The sequence below is a fragment of the Phalaenopsis equestris genome, unplaced genomic scaffold (assembly GCF_001263595.1).
Source record: "Phalaenopsis equestris unplaced genomic scaffold, ASM126359v1 Scaffold000186, whole genome shotgun sequence".
NCBI lineage: Eukaryota > Viridiplantae > Streptophyta > Magnoliopsida > Asparagales > Orchidaceae > Phalaenopsis > Phalaenopsis equestris.
The window spans coordinates 266,234-272,952 of NW_018164628.1; positions in this window are offsets into that span (position 1 = coordinate 266,234).

Genomic DNA, 6,719 nt, shown 5'->3' on the forward strand with positions numbered 1-6,719 from the left:
AGCTAGGAGGGCCTCCAGACGATATTACCCTCCCCTCTCTCTCTCTCTCTCTCTCTCGTGATGATAGAAGACTATGATGAATGATGAGATTTGTTATATCTAACTATAGAAGAAGTTTAGATAAATGATTCACGTACTTTTCTTTCTTTTTTTTTTATTTTATTTTTATAAAAATTATAAGTCCACAATTAAATTTTGATAATGAATATGATACCAAAAATTAATCTTTAATATATGATACTCATATCATTATGTTATGTCATGAGAAATTTAGCATGCTTTTCATGATATTATTCTCTTATTTTTTATAATTAGATTTAATTTGGATAATCTTATTTTTTTATAAAAATTAAAGTAAGATTGAAATATATTGTTTTTATTGATTTTAATATAGTACATACCTCATAACTAATTATTATAAAATTTTGATCCATAACAACTTCTCTCCTTGTCATAATATCTTTATCATAAATCCATAGAAAATTTTAGAATTTATTCTTAATAATAAAAAAAAACCAGATTTGTTAAATTTTAAGCCTCAATAGTTTTAAATAGACATACTAAATATTATATTAAAGAGCTTGGCGATGGTTTGACTGCCACTGTAATATTGAATTGGTGAATTACAATGTTAAAATAAATCGGTGTGTTAGCGAAGAATAATTAATAATCATAGGGTTTGGGGGGGCCTGCCCTCGTGCGTTTGGGTCTTGGGACAAATGTTGGTCGCTTAGGGCCTGAAGAAGCTTAATTCTGGTATTAATTTTATGTGAAGCACGACGTAATGGTGCATAAATTTTGCTTATATACCTACCCAGGTTTTAAGGTGCAAAGAAAAAAAAAGGACTTTTTATGTCTCTGGTGAATTATATAATATATATTTTTAATTAATTTTTTTGGTTTTAGAAAATGTATTTATAAATTGATGTACGGTAACAACATTGAAACATGTAATGGTGTTTTGGTTCCTGTGCGTATTTGACCTTCTGTATCATCGTTTAGCTTTGTTTGATGTTACGACATTGTTTAATTTATTAGGTTTAGTGACAGAGAAGGCCAAGGGTTTATCGAACTATGTCTTCATGTTTTATTATTTGTTTATTATGTTTGTCCTCGTTTGGATAAATCTCTTAATTTGTCTTTTGTTGATTTTAGATTTTCGTCTAATTGTCTGCTTAATTAATTAATCAATTCTGTTTGTTGTTAAAATAATATGATGACTATACAGAGAATAAATCAAAGAAATAAAAGAGTGATGTTGATAGAAAAATTAATTACATTTTGATGAAGTTATTGTTTGAGGTTACTCTTCATGAAGTCTCAAATAGAAGTGAACCCCTTGAGCCCTTTCTAAATTATTGTGTTTGATCTAACTTAGATGGTGTGCATGTAGGCCAATAGAAGAGATTAGAGGATTTGGATGCATTAACCTCATTTAACTTAAAATTTAAATTTTGTAAGTAGAAAATTTGCACTTTTATATTCTTACATAAACATTTTTTTAGCTTTTTTTTAATATTTTTAGTAAATATTTTTATGTGCTTAATGCGTAGCATATGATTTGGAAATAAAATGAAGAATTGCTTAGTGTCGGATTTGAGAGAGCCATAAAAAAAATAAAATTTAGAGTTGTTAATATCAAAAAAATTTAGATGTCAATCTTACAATGATGTAATTATGCAGTAATAAATATAAAAATTGTATTCATTTCCTATATATATATGGTTAAAATTTTCAACTATAATATATATATATATAGGAAATGAATACAATTTTTTTCTCAATGATAGCTTGAAATTAGATGACAATAAAATTAATATAACTTAATATATAAAATGATAAATTTTTTTCTTCTGTAAAATATAATAAAAGAGAAATAATATTAAAGCAGTTAGTTTATTAAACGCAACTGTTTTACAATTCCATTATTCTTATAATCATTCTCTTTAAATTAAACCTTCATGTAAGATAATCGTCGCTTATATATTTACTTGTTTTATATTTGAATATCATAGAACATTTTAGATATATATCCACAAAGCATTGTTTATTAATAAAATTAATGTAATATTATGTTAAATCTACATTTTAAATCTCAACCATTCTGAACAATTTCATCTGATTCAAAACTTTCCACACACACAATATATATATATACATAGATATATTTCTAAGAACTAAAAGTGAATTCGTTGGCCATTAGTTAAAAAAAAAATACTTTTGAACTAAAGATAAAGTAATCTCCAATTTATTAATTATCATATAAGAAAACATTAACAGCACAAAATATTAATAAAAGCAATATAAGTTGAAAAAATAATTAAAAAAAAACTCGACAAATATTTTTACCTCTATTATAAAAAACAAAAAAAAGGTAGATGAAATCCGTAAATGCAAATGAGAGATCTAGATCCTCAGAATAGTCCTATTATATAACTTTATTAGTTAGGAAGAGCTTATAGATCCTACACTATCATTAATTTAATAATAACAGTAATAATAATTAAAAAAATACAAAAGAGGCAACATCTCCAAGTTCTAAGTGAAGAAGAACCGAGAAGAGAGAGGAGCTGAAAGAAGAAAAGGCGCAGCTGAATGTCCGGTCATAAGCATGCTCTCCATGCAAAAGGGTGACACGATTATATACTTGAAAGCAGAGATAGAAAGAGCAGGCTCGGATAACGAGGAGTCTAGTGGGTGTCAGCCGCTTTATGCCAGACAGGTCAGCTTGTGTCCACGTAGGACACCGGAGATTAATGACGTGGAGTCCGCATCCCCCACTTCATGCCGTTGCGTTTTTGGTCGTCGGGTTTGACCAATGCCGTACCCAGCCGGCGTGGGACCCGCTTCCCCCCTTCCACATCCCTTGGGCCTTCGCGCCGTCGCGGTCTCTTCGCCTTTCCGGTTGGCGGGTCCCACCGTTTCGTCGGCCCACCAACCATCCATCGGGCCTCAACCCGATTGGTTCCGGTTCGGGTTGGGATCACCGTGTGGGAATAGAAAGGCAATAGTGGAACGGACACGGCTCCCTTGAAGCCGGACCGGTCGCTCTGAACGCAGAAGGACTGACTGGTTCAGCCTCTGTCACCAGCTGCCTGCACGCCGAGCCTCTCCTGTTTTGATTGCCAGCACTCCAAGCATGCATTGCTGGTATTTACAAATCTGGTAATAAGGGCGGATGAGATGGTCAATTTCCTGGTTGACCATTTCCTCTCCTATACAAATATTTCATGCGCCCAACTCAACCATCTGAAAAACAAAATCCAACCGCTAATTGATGTTTTTAAACTATAGAAAATGGATGCATTTCTGCGTGAAATGATTGAAGCAGTGAGATTTTGATAAATATGATAAATATGTGTTGAGTTTCTGTGATGAGTTTTGATATTTGAGTTAGAATTTGTAAATTGGATGAAAGAGGGTGCTACATTTGTAAACAATAATATTTCTGGTGCTATATATGTAATATGACCCTTATATTATTTTATAACAATATTACATAAATACTACATGAGTTTTATGTGTTTATATTTTTAATATCTAAACATTCATATTTACATGTATATGAATCAAATTCTTAAAATTGTATAAAAAATTATCATTATAATTATAATTTTTTGGTACGGTGGGCTCTAAAAAAGTTTATTGTTAGTTGTGGATGATATCCTATTTAATAATTATCTTTCAGTTTGCTTATTTTTTTAAATTTATTTGCTCAATTGGTCAAATAAACAAAAATAATTTACATATTATTTAACTCTTTCGATCGAAACGTGCCAAAAGTTCATCATTTCGAATGTTTTTACATGTACACCCCCACTCTATACTCATTTTGTTGAGAGGAGCCCAACAGATTAATCTATTTTGTGACTTTGCAATTTTGATGAATAATTTTTTTTTTACCGCAACGGTCCAATGTGTAAACTTACATTACATAAAGACTCAAAGAGACAAACATTCTAATTTTAAAGATGAAAAATTATTATTTTTAATTTTTTGTTGACAGAATTTGAGAGTTGAATTTGTATGCACCAAAATTATCGACACGAATCTCAAGGCAATGAACGGCTCAAAACAATGGTCGGACAATCAGAGCATCAGTCTATAAAAATGTGATCCAAGCCGACCATCTGTTGACTGACAACTGAATCAGAGCCATCTGATGCATTATGGGGAAGCGATCCAATCGGCGGGACATGCCTATAATGTCAAACCGACTAAATCCTTCCCAAGGGCGCCCGACTACAACATATCAACCGACCGGTCTTTTACTTCGACAGACATGGTCATCACCCTAACAATCACTTCAATCGGTCAGTCGGTTACTGCCACATTTGAGTTCAATTATTAATGTGGATTTGGTAAAAAATCATCATGAAGTCAGGAGGTAGTGTGTATGTAAAAGTTGAAGTTCACGTGTTAGATATGCGATTAAGTTGGAATCAAGTGGCATGCATGTAAATCTTTGTTTATTTTAATAACTAAAAAGAAACATATAGAATATTTTTAATAAAGGCTAAGGTACACCTATAAAAATTTATAAAAAAAATCTTAATTTTACTAATAGAGTCATTCAGTTTTGTAAGATTTCAAAGCCTGACAGAGCCCGAAGTCAAGGGGGAACTCCTTGAATAGACATAGCAAGGACTTCCAAGCTCTTTCAACCTTAGGACCAAAATTGCAGGAAATCACACCAGCACTCATCTTCAAGATTGCAGATTGGCTTGCACAATATTAGCTCCTTCAAAACTCGCACTATAAACTTCTATTGTGCCGCAACAATCTCCTGTAGAACGTACCATAATCTCTCTTTTGCCTATTCAATCTTCTTTTAAATATGTTTTGCTGCCTCACGTGTTATAGGCATTGCTACAATCGTGCATATGCCTCAATCTCTTGCATCGCATTTGTCTCACAAAGGAATTGAAGCATCTAGCCATCAACTCTCTTCAAGACTTGTGTATAATGTAGTATTCTTGTTTGTATCAAATTAATCACCAAAACATGACTATTGTCACAGTCTAGCGTGTGGCATGATCTTTTCCATAAAATATTCTTCGTAGCAATATAATCGTAATGCCTGCATAATAACGATCATCTCCTAAATTTACAATTAGAAGGTAACTCTATAGAAGTGAATATACATGAAAAAATTACACCAATACAAATTAGAGTTATGATGGTGAAGAGTTGCGATCACAAGGCAAGAAATTAGCAATTAAGCTGATTCTTATTTGGTTTAGGCCGACGCCTGATGGAGATCACTAAAATAGGATTTTTTACCCCAAAGCATATATGAGATTAGTTATTGATGTTACCAACACAAAACTTATAGCAATCTATGTTTATTAGAAATTAATTAAGAATCCACACATGATCAAGACCATTCATTGAACATCAAGGATTGTTTCCGAGTGATTTTGTATGATATGAGTTGTATCATCCAAAAAAATATAAAGATTAGCATTATTTTTGTTTATTTAAAATGTACATTTTATTGTAATATTATAAAAAGTAGATATTTTTTTAACAAACCAACTTGTGTTTAGCCGGAAACAAGTATTAATTAATCAAGATTATATTTAAGCAAAGCACCCATTGCTGCTCAGTTGGAGAAAATAGATGGATAAGAGTGTGTTAGCTTAATGAGGACAAATAAACTAAATAAGACTTTATAATGTACAAAATGATAAAAAAATTATAAATTTAGATTGAGAAATCCAGAATGTATAACACAGTTATCATATTAAGAAGATAGAAGGTGAAAGATTCAGGGGGTGGTTTGGGCTTTTGATAAACTATGCTAAGTATTTGCCGATGTCTATGCCATGCACAATTGGGCAATACAAATATAATATTTTCTGCAGTGGCATGGCAAAATAATTGGATTTGTTTTATTTTTTTCTTAGTTTTTTGTGTTGTGAAATTTAACGGAATAAAACAGGAATCAACACAAACTAGAAGAACACAAAGATTTAACGAGGTTCGGCAAAGAATTGCCTACGTCCTCGGGAGCGAGCGGCGGTTTCACTATTTCAGAGAAGTTCAATTACATCCCATAGGGTTTCCCATATAAATAGACATATACAAACCCTCAGATAAAATTACAATCACGCCCTCGCTCCTCCCAACCCCCTTTATTCCAAGAGACACTCCTTTTCACCAGGAGACACGCCTCTTCAAAAGAAACTCCAACTCCCTAGATATGAGCCATATCTAACAATTCTCCACCTTGGCGAATATCCAACACCTTAGGAGATATGCATCACCCGGTATATACGCCTACCAAACAAATCTCCACCTTAGTGAATATTCAGCCCCTTTAGAAGAAAAAATCTCATGGAGTCTCTTTATACCAAAGTGGGTTGGGCAACCAAACCATCTAACCTGGCTTGGTCAAAGTTCCTGTTGCATTTTCATCATATGATTCAACAGAGTGATCTCCACCTGCAACTGTACTCCCTATCAGTTTATAGATGTTACCTACAGTGATCTTTCCTTTCATCACAGTCAGTGCACCCTTAACAATTTCGATGGTTTCCCTATCCTCATCTGCCTTAGGAATGAAACCATTTCTGTGTAGAGTGCCCAAGGAAATCAAATTCTTCTTCAACTCTGGAACATGTCTGACATCACATAATGTTATAGCAGTATCATCATACATCTTAATTCTGACTTTACCAATACCAGCAATATTGCAACGTCTATTATCACCCAAA